The sequence below is a fragment of the Stenella coeruleoalba genome, assembly GCF_951394435.1.
Source record: "Stenella coeruleoalba genome assembly, chromosome: X".
Taxonomy (NCBI): Eukaryota; Metazoa; Chordata; class Mammalia; order Artiodactyla; family Delphinidae; genus Stenella; species Stenella coeruleoalba.
The window spans coordinates 5397270-5415908 of record NC_137152.1 but is presented as its reverse complement, the minus strand read 5'-3'; the positions used below and the strand labels follow the sequence as shown (position 1 = coordinate 5415908).

The 18639-nt window shown below is 38.5% G+C and overlaps 1 protein-coding gene across 3 annotated transcripts in view; it reads left to right on the top strand.

Moving 5' to 3' along the window:
- Positions 1 to 18639, top strand: part of PNPLA4 (patatin like domain 4, phospholipase and triacylglycerol lipase) — an 81496-nt gene that overhangs the window by 35826 nt on the left and 27031 nt on the right. The gene's annotated exons all lie outside the window — the stretch shown is intronic.

Here is an 18639-nt window from a genome sequence, read left to right as displayed (position 1 = left end):
TCTTCCCTCTTGCGTCTCCCTCCCTCCCACCCTCCCTATCCCACCCCTCCAGGCGGTCACAAAGCACTGAGCTGATCTCCCTGTGCCATGCGGCTGCTTCCCACTAGCGATCTACCTTACGTTTGGTAGTGTATAAATGTCCATGCCTCTCTCTCGCTTTGTCACAACTCACCCTTCCCCCTCCCCATATCCTCAAGTCCATTCTCCAGTAGGTCTGTGTCTTTATTCCTGTCTTACCCCTAGATTCTTCATGACATTTTTTTTCTTAGATTCCATATATTTGTGTTAGCATACGGTATTTGTCTTTCTTTTTCTGACTTACTTCACTCTGTATGACAGACTCTAGGTCTATCCACCTCATTACAAATAGCTCAATTTCGTTTCTTTTTATGCCTGAGTAATATTCCATTGTATATATGTGCCACAGCTTCTTTATCCATTCATCCGATGATGGACACTTAGGTTGTTTCCATCTCCGGGCTATTGTAAACAGAGCTGTAATGAACATTGTGGTACATGACTCTTTTTGATTATGGTTTTCTCAGGGTATATGCCCAGTAGTGGGACTGCTGGGTCATATGGTAGTTCTATTTGTAGTTTTTAAAGGAACCTCCATACTGTTCTCCATAGTGGCTGTACCAATTCACATTGCCACCAGCAGTGCAGGAGGGTTCCCTTTTCTCCACACCCTCTCCAGCATTTATTGTTTCTAGATTTTTTGATGATGGCCATTCTGACTGGTGTGAGATGATATCTCATTGTAGTTTTGATTTTCATTTCTCTAATGATTAATGTTGTTGAGCATTCTTTCATGTGTTTGTTGGCAGTCTGTATATCTTCTTTGGAGAAATGTCTATTTAGGTCTTCTGCCCAGTTTTGGATTGGGTTGTTTGTTTTTTTGTTATTGAGCTGCATGAGCTGTTTGTAAATTTTGGAGATTAATCCTTTGTCAGTTGCTTCATTTGCAAATATTTTCTCCCATTCTGAGGGTTGCCTTTTCGTCTTGTTTATGGTTTCCTTTGCTGTGCAAAAGCTTTGAAGTTTCATTAGGTCCCAGTTGTTTATTTTTGTTTTTCTTTCCATTACTCTAGGAGGTGGATCAAAAAAGATCTTGCTGGGCTTCCCTGGTGGCGCAGTGGTTGAGAGTCCGCCTGCTGATGCAGGGGACACAGGTTCATGCCCCGGTCCGGGAAGATCCCACATGCTGCAGAGCGGCTGGGCCCGTAAGCCATGGCCGCTGGGCCTGCGCGTCCGGAGCCTGTGCTCCACGACGGGAGAGGCCACAACTTTGAGAGGCCCGTGAACCGCAAAAAAAAAAAAAAAAAAAGATCTTGCTGTGATTTATGTCAAAGAGTGTTCTGCCTATGTTTTCCTCTAAGAGTTTTATACTGTCCGGTCTTACATTTAGGTCTCGAATCCATTTTGAGTTTATTTTTGTGTATGGTGTTAGGGAGTCTTCTAATTTCACTCTTTTACATGTAGCTGTCCAGTTTTCCCACCACCACTTATTGAAGAGACTCTCTTTTCTCCATTGTATATCTTTGTCTCCTTTGTCATCGATAAGTTGCCTATAGGAGCATCGGTTTATCTCTGGGCTTTCTATCTTCTTCCATTAATCTATATTTCTGTTTTTGTGCCAGTAGCATATTGTCTTCATTACTGTAGCTTTGTAGTATACTCTGAAGTGAGGGAGTCTGACTCCTCCAGCTCCGTTTTTGTCCCTCAAGACTGCTTTGGCTATTCGAGGTATTTTGTGTCTCCATACAATTTTTTTTTTAACATCTTTATTGGAGTATAACTGCTTTACAATGGTGTGTTAGTTTCTGCTTTATAACGAAGTGAATCAGTTATACATATACATATGTTCCCATCTCTCTTCCCTCTTGTGTCTCTCTCCCTCCCACACTCCCTATTCCACCCATCTAGGTGGTCACAAAGCACGGAGCTGATCTCCCTGTGCTATGCGGCTGCTTCCCAGTAGCTATCTATTTTACGTTGGAAGTGTATATATGTCCATGCCACTCTCTCACTTTGTCGCAGCTTACCCTTCCCCCTCCCCATATCCTCAAGTCCATTCTCTAGTAGGTCTGTGTCTTTATTCCTGTCTTACCCCTAGGTTCTTCATGACATTTTTTTTTCTTAGATTCCATATATATGTGTTACCATACGGTATTTGTTCTTCCCTTTCTTGCTTACTTCACTCTGTATGACAGACTCTAGGTCCATCCACCTCACTACAAATAACTCAAATTCGTTACTTTTTATGGCTGAGTAATATTCCATTGTATATATGTGCCACATCTTCTTTATCCATTCATCCAGTGATGGACACTTAGGTTGCTTCCATGCCCTGGCTATTGTAAATAGAGCTGCAATGAACATTTTGGTACATGACTCTTTTTGAATTACGGTTTTCTCAGGGTATATGCCCAGCAGTGGGATTGCTGGGTCATATGGTAGTTCTATTTGTAGTTTTTTAAGGAACCTCCATACTGTTCTCCATAGTTGCTATACCAATTCACATTACCACCAACAGTGCAAGAGTGTTCCCTTTTCTCCACACCCTCTCCAGCATTTATTGTTTCTAGATTTTCTGATGATGGCCATTCTGACCGGTGTGAGATGATATCTCATTGTAGTTTTTTTCTTTTTTGTTGTTGTTGGTTTATTTTTTTTTGCGGTACACGGGCCTCTCACTGTCGTGGCCTCTCCCGTTGCGGAGCACAGGCTCCGGACGCCCAGGCTCAGCGGCCATGACTCATGGGCCCAGCCACTGCGCAGCATGGGGGATACTCCCGGACCGGGGCACGAACCCATGTCCCCTGCATCGGTAGGCAGACTCTCAACCACTGCGCCACCACAGAAGCCCTCTCATTGTAGTTTTGATTTGCATTTCTCTAATGATTAGTGATGTTGAGCATTCTTTCATGTGTTTGTTGGCAGTCTGTATATCTTCTTTGGAGAAATGTCTGTTTAGGTCTTCTGCCCATTTTTGGATTGGGTTGTTTGTTTTTTTGTTATTGAGCTGTATGAGCTGCTTCAAAATTTTGGAGATTAATCCCTTCTCTAGTTGCTTCATTTGCAAATATTTTCTCCCATTCTGAGGGTTGTCTTTTGGTCTTGTTTGTGGTTTCCTTTGCTGTGCAAAAGCTTTGAAGTTTCATTAGGTCCCATTTGTTTATTTTTGTTTTTCTTTCCATTTCTCTAGGAGGTGGGTCAAAAAGGATCTTGCTGTCATTTATGTCATAGAGTGTTCTGCCTATGTTTTCCTCTAAGAGTTTGATAGTTTCTGGCCATACATTTAGGTCTTTAATCCATTTTGAGCTTATTTTTGTGTATGGTGTTAGGGAGTGTTCTAATCTCATACTTTTACATGTAGCTGTCCAGTTTTCCCAGCACCACTTATTGAAGAGGCTGTCCTTTCTCCACTGTACATTCCTGCCTCCTTTATCAAAGATAAGGTGACCATATGTGCGGGGGTTTATCTCTGGGCTTTCTATCCTGTTCCATTGATCTTTCTGTTTTTGTGCCATTACCATACTGTCTTGATTACTGTAGCTTTGTAGTATAGTATTAAGTCAGGGAGCTTCATTCCTCAGGCTCCGTTTTTTGTTCTCAAGATTGCTTTGGCTATTCAGGGTCTTTTGTGTTTCCATACAAATGGTGAAATTTTTTGTTCTAGTTCTGTGAAAAATGCCAATGGTAGTTTGATAAGGATTGCATTGAATGTGTACATTGCTTTGGGTACTAGAGGCATTTTCACAATGTTGATTCTTCCCATCCAAGAACATGGTATATCTCTCCATCTATTTGTATCATCTTTAAATTCTTTCATCAGTGTCTTATAATTTTCTGCATACAGGACTTTTGTCTCCTTAGGTAGGTTTATTCCTAGATATTTTATTGTTTTTGTTGCAATGGCAAATGGGAGTGTTTTCTTAATTTCACTTTCAGATTTTTCATCATTAGTGTGTAGGAATGCTAGAGAATTCTGTGCATTAATTTTGTATCCTGCTACTTTACCAAATTCATAGATTAGCTCTAGTAGTTTTCTGGTAGCGTCTGTAGGATTCTCTATGTATAATATCATGTCATCTGCAAACACTGACAGCTTTATTTCTTCTTTTCTGATTTGGATTCCTTTTATTTCCTTCTCTTCTCTGATTGCTGTGGCTAAAACTTCCAAAACTATGTTGAATAAGAGTGGTGAGAGTGGGCAACCTTGACTTGTTCCTGATCTTAGTGGAAATGCTTTCAGTTTTTCACCGTTGAGGACAATGTTGGCTGTGGGTATGTCATATATGGCCTTTATTATGTTGAGGTAAGTTCCCTCTATGCCTACTTTCTGCAGGGTTTTTATCATAAATGTGTGTTGAATTTTGTCGAAAACTCTCTCTGCATCTATGGAGATGATCATATGGTTTTTTTCCTTCAATTTGTTAAGATGGTGTGTCACGTTGATTGATTTCCATATATTGAAGAATCCTTGCATTCCTGGAATAAACCCCACTTGATCATGATGTATGATCCTTTTAATGTGCTGTTGGATTCTGTTTGCTAGTATTTTGTTGAGGATTTTTTGCATCTATATTCATCAGTGATATTGGTTTGTAATTTTCTTTATTTGTAAATTTCTTTATTGTAAAGAAATTTTAAATTTCTTATAAATTGTATATTTCTTTATTCTTTATTTTTCCTTTTTCATTTCTACTTTTATTGATGAGTCCTATCCCTCCTTTTCTTGATGCGTCTGGCCAGTGGTTTATCAATTTTGTTTATCTTCTCAAAGAACCAGCTTTTAGTTTTATTAATCTTTTCTATTGTTTTCTTTGTTTTTATTTCATTTATTTCTGCTCTGATCTTTATGATTTCTTTCCTTCTGCTAACTTTGGGTTTTGTTTGTTCTTCTTTCTCTAGTTCCTTTAGGTGTAAGGTTAGATTGTTTACTGGAGATTTTTCTTGTTTCTTGAGGTAGGCTTGTATAGCTGTAAACTTCCCTCTTAGAACTGCTTTTGCTGCATCCCATAGGTTTTGGATCGTCGTGTTTTCACTGTCATTTGTCTCTAGGTATTTTTTTATTTCCTCTTTGATTTCTTCATTGATGTCTTGGTTGTTTAGTAACGTATTGTTTAGCCTTCATGTGTTTTTGTGTTTTTTTACGTTTTTTTCCCCTGTAATTCATTTCTAATCTCATAGTGTTGTGGTCAGAAAAGATGCTTGATATGATTAAATTTTCTTAAATTCACTGAGGCTTGATTTGTGACCCAAGACGTGATCTATACTGGAGAATGTTCTGTGCACACTTGAGAAGAAAGTGTAATCTGCTGTTTTTGGATGGAATGTCCTATAAATATCAATTAAATCTATCTGGTCTATTGTGTCATTTAAAGCTTTGTTTCCTTATTTATTTTCATTTTGGATGATCTGTCCATTGGTGTAAGTGAGGTGTTAAAGTCCCCCACTATTATTGTGTTACTGTCGATTTCCTCTTTTATAGCTGTTAGCAGTTGCCTTATGTATTGAGGTGCTCCTATGTTGGGTGCATATATATATTTATAATTGCTATATCTTCTTCTTGGATTGATCCCTTGATCATTATTTAATGTCCTTCCTTGTCTCTTATAACATTCTTTATTTAAAAGTCTATTTTATCTGTTATGAGTATAGCTACTCCAGCTTTCTTTTGATTTCCATTTGCATGGAATATCTTTTTCCATCCCCTCACTTTCAGTCTGTATGTGTCCCTACGTTTGAAGTGGGTCTCTTGTAGACAGCATATAGTTGGGTCTTCTTTTTGTATCCATTCAGCAAGCCTGTGTCTTTTGGTTGGAGCATTGAATCCATTCAAGTTTAAGGTAATTATCGATATGTATGTTCCTATGACCATTTTGTTAATTGTTTTGGGTTTGTTTTTGTACATCCTTTTCTTCTCTTGTGTTTCCCAATTAGAGAAGTTCCTTTAGCATTTGTTGTAGAGCTGGTTTGGTGGTGCTGAATTCTCTTAGCTTTTGCTTGTCTGTAAAACTTTTGATTTCTCCATCAAATCTGATTGAGATCCTTGCTGGATAGAGTAATCTTGGTTGTAGGTTCTTCCCTTTCATCACTTTAAGTATATTATGCCACTCCCTTCTGGCTTGTAGAGTTTCTGCTGAGAAATCAGCTGTTAATCTTATGGGAGTTCCCTTGTATGTTTTCATTTTTCCCTTGCTGCTTTAAATAATTTTTCTTTGTTTTTAATTTTTGCCAGTTTGATTACTGTGTGTCTCGGTGTGTTTCTCCTTGGGTTTATCCTGTATGGGACTCACTGCACTTCCTGGACTTGGATGGCTATTTCCTTTCCCATGTTAGGGAATTTTTTTGACTATAATCTCTTCAAATATTTTCTTGGGTCCTTTCACTCTCTCTTCTTGTTCTGGGACCCCTATAATGTGAATGTTGTTGCATTTAATGTTGTCCCAGAGGTCTCTTAGGCTGTCTTCGTTTCTTTTCATTGTTTTTTCTTTATTCTGTTCCACAGCAGTGAATTCCACCATTCTGTCTTCCAGGTCACTTATCCGTTCTTCTGCCTAGTTATTTTGCTATTGATTCCTTCTAGTGTAGTTTTCATTTCAGTTATTGTATTGTTCATCTGTGTTTGTTTGTTCTTTAATTCTTCTAGGTCTTTTTTAAACATTTCTTGCATCTTCTCGATCTTCGCCTCCATTGTTTTTCCGAGGTCCTGGATCATCTTCACTGTCATTATTCTGAATTCTTTTTCTGGAAGGTTGCCTATCTCCACTTCATTTGGTTGTTTTTCTGGGGTTTTATCTTGTTCCTTCATCTGGTACATAGCCCTCTGCCTTTTCATCTTGTCTATCTTTCTGTGAATGTGGTTTTTGTTCCACAGGCTGCAGGACTGTAGTTCCTTCTTGCTTCTGCTCTCTGCCCTCTGGTGGATGAGGCTATCTAAGAGGCTTGATGGGAGGGACTGGTGGTGGGTAGAGCTGGCTGTTGCTCTGGTGGGCAGAGCTCAGTAAAACTTTAATCCACTTGACTGTTGACCGGTGGGGCTGGGTTCCCTCCCTGTTGGTTGTTTGGCCTGAGGCAACCCAACACTGGAGCCTACCTGGGCTCTTTGCTGGGGCTAATGGCGGACACTGGGAGGGCTCACGCCAAGGAGTACTTCCCAGAACTTCTGCTGCCAGTATCCTTGTCCCCACAGTGAAACAAAGCCAGCCCCCACCTCTGCAGGAGACCCTCCAACACTAGTAGGTAGGTCTGGTTCAGACTCCTGTGGGATCACTGCTCCTTCCCCCTTGGTCCTGATGCTCACACTACTTTGTGTGTGCTCTCCAAGAGTGGAGTCTGTGTTTCCCCCAGTCCTGTCGAAGTCCTGCAGTCAATTCCCACTAGGCTTCAAAGTCTGATTCTCTAGGAATTCCTACTCCTGTTGCTGGACCCCAAGGTTGGGAAGCCTGACGTGGGGCTCAGAACCTTCACTCCAGTGGGTGGACTTCTGTGGTATAAGTGTTCTCCAGTCTTTGAGTCACCCACCCAGCAGTTATGGGATTTGATCTTACTGTGATCGTGCCCCTTCTACTGTCTCATTGTGGCTTCTCCTTTGTCTTTGGATGTGCAGTATCTTTTTTGGTGAGTTTCAGTGTCTTGTCCAGCAGCTAGTTGTGATTCTGGTGTTTTCGCAAGAGGGAGTGAGAGCACGTCCTTCTACTCCGCCGTCTTGGTTCCTCCCTCTCTTATCATCTCAGCCTAAGTTCTTAAATATATTTGTTCTAACTTTATGGCTGTAGAACATTGCACGGAAATAATTTCTACTCCAAAACCACAACAGTTTTCTATTAATACATTATTTTACTACCTGCTGTAAGAGAGCTATAAATAAAAATGCCTTAGTTTATTTCATCTATAAATATCTACTGAAGTGGTGATAGCAATCCCATAATGTAAGTCTTTACTCCATTAATAATACAACTCAAAAAGTAATTTTTATTTTTCAGCCACATTGTGGGTTTTCAAATAGTGACTGTAGCTTTAAATATGTAAATAGTTGATATCTTACATAGGTCATGGTCACCTTTGAACAGTGATTATATAATCAGTTGGCTAGATTCTGTCTTGAACAATTTAGTATTGCAAGCTCATACAATTTTTGTATGAAAGAGTACCGTTGATTTCATTGTCATTTGTTATTTGATACACCAGCAATATACTTTGTTATGTTTTACAATGGCTGTACTCTCCTTGTCAGTAAAATATAAGCTTGCTATTAAAAATGAATGCATATGGAGTTAGAATCAACTCCATATGCAATATGGTGAAATACGTTGCTTAAAGATCAGGTTTTACACTGATCTGTCCCATTTGCTCAGGGCAGTAATTCATTCATTAACATCCATATTATTTTTCAGTGTCATTTAAGTATTGGTATGGCACCAATATAATTTTTAATTTTTTTAAATTTATTATTATTATTTTTTTGTGTGTGGTACGCGGGCCTCTCACTGCTGTGGCCTCTCCCGTTGCGGGGCACAGGCTCCGGACGCACAGGCTCAGTGGCCATGGCTCACGGGCCCAGCCGCTCCGCGGCATGTGGGTTCTTCCCGGACCGGGGCACGAACCCGTGTCCCCTGCACCGGCAGGTGGACTCTCAACCACTGCGCCACCAGGGAAGCCCAGCACCAATGTAGTTTTAATGTACATTTCAAAATACCAGAGACCTGCAAGATGTTTACATGCATTAGAAGGACCGGATAGAAGATGTTTCATTTGTTGTTTTTGGGTCTATGCCATCAGTATTGATTGAGAAGTTAGTGGGTACCAGCATCTGTGCTAGATGGCTGAGATGTGAAAGTGAACAAGCGGAATAGGTCCCTGGCTTCATGGAATATTTGTTGAAAGGGTAAGACCGTAGAAGATAGTAACAAGTAGCTGTGCAAATAAACAAGGTTTAGGAAAGGCAGATGGTTTTAAATCACAAAAACAAATAGAATACTGTGCTATAGAATAACAGGAGTGGCCTCAGATAAAGTGTCACCATTTGTTCCACTGGCACCTTCCTAGGAGTTCAAAACATGGCTCCATTTCCTCAAGGCGTTTTCTTGCCATCTGCTGGGGAGTTACTGTATTTTTCTCATTGTACTGCCGATCTTCCATGTTTTTGTTGTGCGTAACACCTGCCGAACCACACGCAGGTGCCACTGTGTAGACGTTGTTAGAGATGCCGCCTTGCAGTAGTTTGGTTCTGTCTGTGGGGGGGATGGTACTGTTGGTGATGGACCTTCTTTGCATGCTTTTCCTCTTGGGTTAGCTTGATAAGGTGTGGGCGCAGATAATGCAAAATCATGAATAATAATAATGCATTTTCTTTTTCATTTTGTTGTGTGTGGGTGGTCAGAAATGTTCTGAATGCTGCATCAGAGAGATAGGCATCCATGTCCATACATCTCTCCTTTTATGGCATGACCCCACCCTTGTTTTTTTTGTTTTTGTTTTTGTTTTTTGCTTTATTTTGTCAGAATGAACTCTCCTTTGGAAAACAGTTTATTTCCTTGTACAGTATTTTTCCATACTGGAAAAATAAAAATATAGACGGTCTTAAAAGGGACAACCTCATATTTCATACCTTAATTCAACTGTTGGCAATTAGCACATTTGCTTCGACATTTAAAAAACACACAAAAATATTACATTTTAAATCGAAAGCTCCTCTTCTTTTATTCCCCTTCTCTCCCGTTTCCCAAAGGTAACACTTGTACTGAAATTGGCCTGTAATAAACACGTATCCATAGGCATACACAAACACACATACAGATATAACAAAATAAAGTATTTGTGTGCCTTTTAACGTTTATATAATGTCATCATTCAGTGCGTATCTTTTTTTTTTAAATCTTTATTGGAGTATAACTGCTTTACAATGGTGTGTTAGTTTCTGCTTTATAACAAAGTGAATCAGTTATACATATACATATGTTCCCATATCTGTGCCCTATTGCACCTCCCTCTCTCCCACCCTCCCTATCCCACCCCTCTAGGTGGTCACAAAGCACGGAGCTGATCTCTCTGTGCTATGTGGCTGCTTCCCACTAGCTATCTATTTTACGTTTGGTAGTGTATATATGTCCATGCCACTCTCTCACTTTGTCACAGCTTACCCTTCCCCCTCCCCATATCCTCAAGTCCATTCTCTAGTAGGTCTGTGTCTTTATTCCCGTCTTGCCCCTAGGTTCTTCATGACTTTTTCTTAGATTCCATATATTTGTGTTAGCATACGGTATTTGTTTTTCTCTTTCTGACATACTTCACTCTGTATGACAGACTCTAGGTCCATCCACCTCACTACAAATAACTCAGTTTCGTTCCTTTTTATGGCTGAGTAATATTCCATCGTATATATATGCCACATCTTCTTTATCCATTCATCTGTTGATGGACACTTAGGTTGCTTCCATACCCTGGCTATTGGAAATAGAGCTGCAATGAACATTTTGGTACATGACTCTTTTAAAATTACGGTTTTCTCAGGGTATATGCCCAGTAGTGGGATTGCTGGGTCGTATGGTAGTTCTATTTTTAGTTTTTTAAGGAGCCTCCATACTGTTCTCCATAGTGGCTGTATCAATTTACATTCCCACCAACAGTGCAAAAATGTTCCCTTTTCTCCACACCCTCTCCAGCATTTATTGTTTCTAGATTTTTTGATGATGGGCATTCTGACCAGTGTGAGATGATATCTCATTGTAGTTTAGATTTGCATTTCTCTAATGATTAATGATGTTGAGCATTCTTTCATGTGTTTGTTGGCAATCTGTATATCCTCTTTGGAGAAATGTCTATTTAGGTCTTCTGCCCTTTTTTGGATTGGGTTGTTTCCTTTTTAACTCATTTTTCTCACTTGACCTTTTATCGTCAAGATGGATCCCTGTTATAACTGTACGTCAGGCTCAATCCTTTCAACTATTCTATCAACATACCACAATTTCTTTATCCATGTTTCTATCAATGGACATTTCAGTCATTTCAAGTTTCCAAGCTTCAGATATAGCGTTGTTGCGACCCTCTTCAGACATGTTTTCTTGTACAATGTGTGTAAAACTCAAGGGTACCTATGCACAGGTGGGACTGCTGAGTTGTCACAGGTTACACATCGCTTGAACTTGGGTAGATACTGCCAACTCCGCTCTAAGGCAGACGCACCTCTTTCACACACATAGCACTGAGCAGGAAGTCCTACCACTCCTTATTTTTATCGATACTCAGTTTCCTCAGACTTACTGATTTTTTCTAATCCTATTTTTGCTTCAACTTACCTTTCCCTGGTTACTAGACAGGTGGACATTTTTAAACAATAGCAACTTTAAAGAATCATAAATATTGGCTATTGAGTAGGAAGTTATCCCCAATCACCTGTGAGTCAGTTCCCCCACCTGCTGTCCCACCAACTGCCAAGCACTTTCCCTTATACTTCCTATAAATAGGGACATTCTTCTACACATGCACAATATAATAAAATCAGGGAATTAATATTGATGTGTGTCCTCAGAGTTGATTCATGTTTCACCAGTTGTCCCAAGAATGTCTTTTATGACAAAAGAACTCAGGTAAGAATCATAGGTTCCACTCGGTCTTCACATCTCTTCAGTTTCCCTCAGTCTAGACCATGTTATCGTCTTTTTTTTTTTTTTTTTTGAATTCATGTACCTGGGAGTTTGGAAAATTATGAGTCTGTTATTATATTAGTTTCTTAGGGCTGCTGTAACAACTGCCACAATGTGGGTAGCTTAGAACAGCAAAAAATTATTCTTTCACAGTTCAGTAGACCAGAAGTCGAAAAATCAAGGTGTTGGCGAGGTTGGTTCCTGCTGGAGGCTTTGAAGGAAAAGCTGCTCCAGGGCCTCTCCCCTAACTTCTTGTGGTTGCTGGCAGTCCTGGGCATTTCTTTGCTTGTTGCTGTATCAGTTTAATATCTACCTCTGTCTTCTCAGGATCTTCTTCCCTGTGTGTCTCTGTCCTCTTATATTCCCATAAGGACATCAGTCACTGGACTTAGGACTCTCCCTAAATTTAGGATGATCTCATCTTGATATTCTTAATGAATTATATCTGCAAAGACCTAGTTCCAAACAAGGTCACATTCTGAGATGCTGGGTGGACATGAATATCAGAGGGATATACTATTCAACCCACTACACTTATTTTATAGGATTTCCCTCCTTTGGAGTTTATCTGCTGTGTTCTCATCATTGGCAGGAAAATCACAGGTGATTTGCTTCTTATTGAGGGAGGTGATGCTACCTTCTCATTGCATCTTACCAGATGAGAAATGGCTTAACCTTGGTTAAAAGTGATATCCGCCAAGCTTCTTCCCAATGAACTTACTCTATTCCCTTTTACGTTAACTACCTTGTGGGGAAGTATTTTTAAATCACATAAATATCATGTTCTTTACAAAGATTTCCACTTGTTTATATGTGTATGGACTTGTGGTTTCCTCTTCTATTTAATGGATTATAATCTATGATCATCATGCATTTTTATGCTCAAATTTTCCTCAGTTTGGTCAATGGGAGCCTGTTTTGGCTGATTCCTCTGTCCTTTTCTTCTTTTCAATTGAAATATAGTTTACAATGTTGGGCCAATCTCTGCTGTACAGCAAAGTGACTCAGTTATACATACACACACACACACACACACACACACACACACACACATATATACTTTTTATATTCTTTTCCATTATGGTTTATCACAGGATATTGAGTATAGTTCCCTGTGCTATACAGTAACACCCTGTTGTTTATCCATTCTAAATGTACTAGTTTGCATCTACCAACCCCAAACTCCCAGTCCATCCCTCTCCCTTCCCCCATCCTCCTTGGCAACCACAAGTCTGTTGTCTATGGCTATGAGTCTGTTTCTATTTCATAGATAAGTTCATTTGTGCCATATTTTGGATTCCACATATGAGTGATATCATGCGGTATTTGTCTTTCTCTGACTTACTTAGTATGATCATTTCTTGGTACATCCAAGTTGCTGCAAATGGCATTATTTCAATTTTTTAATGGCTGCATAGTATTCCACTGTATTGGGTTGGCCAAAAAGTTTGTTCGGGTCTTTCCGAAAGATGTTATCGAAAAACGTAAATGAACTTTTTGGCCCACCCAGTACATATGTAGCACATCTTCTTTATACATTCATCTGTCAGTGGACATTTAGGTTGTTTCTAAGTTTCCGCTATTTGACATATCCTCATCACTCTTTGAGCAGTTCCTTGCTTTGTGGAAAGTACTCTCCAGGCTTAACTTGTCCCTTCTCTGCCCCAGCTCTGGAATCAGCTATTTCTCCAAAGGTTGTAATTCCTTATAGTAGAAAATGGTATTTATATTTATGGTACCTATAAACAAAACTTATCAGCCAAATAACAGTCTTATTGGTGTGATGCAGCTCCCAGGTCCTCTCAGTGAATAGTGATAGGGAATTTGGACGTATATGTACATGTGCACGGACATACCAACATTTACATCTAAGTATATTTATTTCTATGTCTCTGTATCTGTCTATCTAATATATGTAAGCTCTCCTTCTTTGCCAGCTTGGTTGTGCTGTCTTGCCTGTCCATCATTCAACAATTGGATTTTGATAGTTCAGCAGTAAAATTCTAAATTAAGTCATATGCAAATTGCCAAAAATAAAAAAAACACCTTTTGGTCTGATGCATTAATTTGATAACTTGCAATATGCATGCTAGATTAATAAAAAAGTGACAAGAATAAAGAGGTTTCAATAAGAAAATCATTCAAAAAATTATTCACAGGCAAATGACAAGCCTATGCATAGTAATAGTGTGAAACACATTCCATTAAATCGGGAATAAGACAAGTATGCCTGGCATCTCTGCTACTGTGCCTCAGGTTTTGGAAGCTCTAGGAAATACAGAAGCAAAGATAAATAAATAAAGGCTAAGAAAATGTGGAAAAAAATAGCAAAACCAGTATCATTTGTAAGTTGCGTCCAGCATTATGCACATGAGGTAACACACCACAGATGCTCAATAGTTGAGTAATCAGTGAATGACTCTGTGCCTAGAAATCCAAGATAATCAACTGAAACAGTACTACAAAAAGTTAAAGAATTCATTAAAAATGCTATAATAATATACAAAAATTAATAGTGCTTTTATACCAGCAGAATTTAAAAAGTGGAACAGTGAATTCACTGTAACAAAAAAGATGCATAACCTCTTAAAGACGTGCAAGACATATATGAAAACTTTACATATTTGCCTACTTATGTGATAATGACATAAAATCTTCTGAGACAGGAAGATTACACCTGTGTGGTGTGTAGTCTTATGAAGCTACACATTTTACAGACTTTGATCACATGATCACTATTTTTATTTTCAAAATGTGACAAATAGATGGTAACATTCATCTGGCAGAATAAATGCTCAATGACAGCAAGAAAGGATAAGTGATTTTTTTTCTTTTTCTTTATATTTCATTTTTTATTAACGTATAGTTGCTTTACAATGTTGTTTGTTTCAGGTGTACAGCAGTGATTCAGTTATACATATATATGTATGCATCTATTTTTTCAGATTCTTTTGTCTTATAGGTTATTACAAAATATTGAATATAGTTCCCTATGCTATACAGTAGGTCCTTGTTGTTTATCTTTTTTATATATGGTAGTGTGTATCTGTTAATACCAACCTCCTGATCTATCCCTCCCTCCCATTTCCCCTTTGGTAACCATAAGTTTGTTTTTATGTCTGTGGGTCTATTTCTGTTTTGTATGTAAGTTCATTTGTATCATTTTTTTTTTTAGATTCCACATATAAGTGATAATCATGTGATACTTGTCTATGTCTGCCTTACTTCACTTAGTATAATAATCTCTAGGTCCGTCCATGTTGCTGCAAATGGCATTTATTCTTTTTTATGGTTGTGTAAGATTCCATTGTACATATATTACCACATCTTCTTTATCCATTCATCTGTTGATGGACATTTAGGTTGTTTCCATGTCTTGGCTATTGTAAATAGTGCTGCAGTGAACACTGGAGTGCATGTATCTTTGTTTTTTTTTTTGGCTGTGTTGGGTCTTCGTTTCTGTGTGAGGACTTTCTCTAGTTGCGGCGAGCGGGGGCCACTCATCGCGGTGCGCGGGCCTCTCACTATCGCGGCCTCTCTTGTTGCGGAGCACAGGCTCCAGACGCGCAGGCTCAGTAGCTGTGGCTCATGGGGCCAGTTGCTCTGCGGCATGTGGTATCTTCCCAGACCAGGGCTCGAACCTGTGTCCCCTGCATTGGCAGGCAGATTCTCAACCACTGCACCACCAGGGAAACCCCATGTATCTTTTTGAATTATGGTTTTCTCCAGATATATGCCCAGGAATAAGACTGCAGGATCATATGGTAGCTCTATTTTTAGTTTTTTAAGGAAACTTCATAACTATTCTCCATAGTGGCTGTACCACTTTTTACATTCCCACCACCAGTGTAGGAGAGTTCCTTTTTCTCCACACCCTCTCCAGCATTTATTTGTAGACTTTTTGATAATGGCCATTCTGACTGGTGTGAGATGATATATCATTGTAGTTTTGATTTGCATTTTTCTAATAAATAGCGACGTTGAACATCTTTTCACATGCCTACTGGCCATCTGTATGTCTTTTTTGGAGAAATGTCTATTTAGGTCTTCTGTCAGTTTTTTTATTGGGTTGTTTCTTTTTCTGATATTGAGTTAATGCACTGTTTGTATATTTTGAAAATTAAACCCTTGGTCGCATCATTTGCAAATATTTTTTTTCCTATTCTGTAGGTGGTTTGTTTATGGCTTGCTGTGCAAAAGCTTTTAACTTTAATTAGGTCTCTTTTGTTTACTTTTACTCTAGGAGATGGACCCAAAAAGATATTGCTCCAATTTATGTCAAAGAGTGTTCTGCCTATTCTTTCCTCTAGGAGTTTTATAGTATATGGTCTTATATTTATGTCTTTAATTCATTTTAAGTTTATTTTTTGTGTATGGTATTAGAGAATGTTCTGATTTCATTCTTTTCCATGTAGCTGTCCAGCACCATGTATTGGAGAGACTGTCTTTTCTCCACTGTATATTTTTGCCTCCTCTGTTGTAGATTAATTGACCATAGGTATGTGGGTTTATTTCCAGGCTTTCTGTTCTGTTCCATTGATCTATATGTCAGTTTTTGTGCCAGTACCATACTGTTTTGGTGACTGTAGCTTTGTAGTATACTCTGAAGTCAGGGAGCCTGATTCTGCCAGCTCTGTTCTTTTTTCTCAAGATTGCTTTGGCTCTTTGGGGCCTTCTGTGTTTCCACACAAATTTAAAAATGTTTTGTTCTAGTTCTGTGGAAAATGCCATTGGTAATTTGATAGGCATTTCGTTGAATCTGCAGATTGCCTTGGGTAGTATATTCATTTTGACAATTTGAATTTTCCAATCCAAGAACATGGTATATCTTTCCATCTATGTCATCTTCGGTTGCTTTCATCAGCATCACATAGTTTTCAGAGTACAGGTCTTTTGCCTCCTTAGGTAAGTTTATTCCTAGGTATTTTCTTTCTGATGCAGTGGTAAATAGGAATGTTTCCTTAATTTCTCTTTCTGATTTTTCATTGTTAGTGTATAGCGATGCAATAGATTTTTGTGTATGAATTTTTTATCCTGCAACTTTACCAAATTCATTGATGAGCTCTAGTAGTTTTCTGGTAGTGTCTTTAGGATTTTCCTTGTATAGTATTGTGTCCTCTGCAAACAGTGACAGTTTTACTTCTTTTCCAAATTGGATTCCTTTTATTTCTTTTTCTTCTCTGATTGCCATGGCTAGGACTTCTAAAATTATGTTGAATAAAAGTGGCAAGAGTGGACAACCTTGTCTTGTTCCTGATCTTAGAGGAAATGATTTCAGCTTTTTACTGTTGAGTATGATGTTAGCTGTGGGTTTGTCCTATATGGCTTTTATTATGTTGAGGTAGTTTCCCTCTATGCCAACTTTCTGGAGAATTTTTATCATAAATGCATGTTGAATTTTATCAAAAGCTTTTTCTGCTTCTATTGAGAGGATCACATGGCTTTTATTTTTCAATTTGTTAATGTGGTGTATCACACTGATTTGCAAATATTGAAAAATCCTTGCATCCCTGGAATAAATCCCACTTGATCAGGGTGTGAAATCCTTTTAATGTACTGTTGGATTCAGTTTGCTAGTTTTTTGTTGAGGATTTTTGCCTCTATGTTCATAAGTGATGTTGGCCTGTAATTTTCTTCTTTGTGATATGTTTATCTGGTTTTGGTATCAGGGTGATGGTGGCCTCATAGAATGAGTTTGGAAATATTCCTTCTTCTGCAATTTTTTGGAAGAGTTTGAGAAGGATGAGTGTTAACTCTTCTATAAATGTTTGATAGAACTCTCCTATGAAGCCATCTGGTCCTGGACTTTTGTTTGCTGGGAGTATTTAAATCACAGATTCAATTTCAGTTCTTGTAATTGGTCTGTTCATATTTTTCATTTCTTCCTGGTTTTTTTTTTTTGAAGATTGTACCTTTCTCAGAATTTGTCCATTGCTTCTAGGTTGTCCATTTTAGTGGCATACAGTTGCTTGTAGTAGTTTCTTATGGTCCTTTGTATTTCTGTGGTGTCAGTTTTAACTTCTCCTTTTTCACTCCTAATTTTATTGATTTGGGCCCTCTCCCTTTTTTTCCTGATGAGTCTGGCTAAAGGTTTATCAATTTTGTTTATCTTTTCAAAGAACCAGCCTTTACTTTCATTGATTTTTTTTCTATTGTTTTCTTAGTCTCTATTTCATTTATTTTTGCTCTGATCTTATGAGTTCTTTCTTTCTACTAACTTTGAGTTTTGTTTGTTCTTCTTTCTCTAGTTGCTTTAGGTGTAGGGTTAGGTTGTTTGAGATTTTGCTTGTTTCCTGAGGTAACCTTGTATTGCTATAAACTTTCCTCTTAGAACTGCTTTTGCTCACAAGTTTTGATTAAAGAGGACGAAAGAAGAAAGGAAGAAAAAAGAACTACAAAAACAAATATAGGAAATTCCCTGGCAGTCAAGTGGTTAGGACTTGACACTTTCACTGCCATCAGCTGTGATATGATATCCTGGTCAGGGAACTAAGATCCCAAAAGCCGAGTGGCACAGCCGAAACAAAAACAAACAAAACAGAAAAACAAATCCAAACAATTAGCAAAAAAGGATAAGTGATTTCTTAGTGTCTTTTGTCTGATTTTCTAAGGAAGCATTAGGGATGTTTCTTATTTAAGGGAAGCCAAATAAAGAGATAATTTTTAGGACAATTAATTATCAAAACTTTTTGTTGCACATGAGGGAACCCCGGTTCCAATGACCTTCAGCCAAAGAGGGTTAAAAGAAAGAAGGAGGAATCACTGGAACATTTGGCACACAGACCAGGCTCTATCTGGAACACACAACTGCCCAGGTGAAGTCACTAGGTATTCACTATCTTTAGTACCGGTTCTCCCCAGAAGGTGAGAAAAGTGGCTGCTCTCTGAGGAAAACTTGTATTTTACCATATTAGTGGCCACAGAGCATAAGGAGAATATTGTTTTTAATAGACTTAATAGAAAATTCCAAGAGGCAATTCTGATT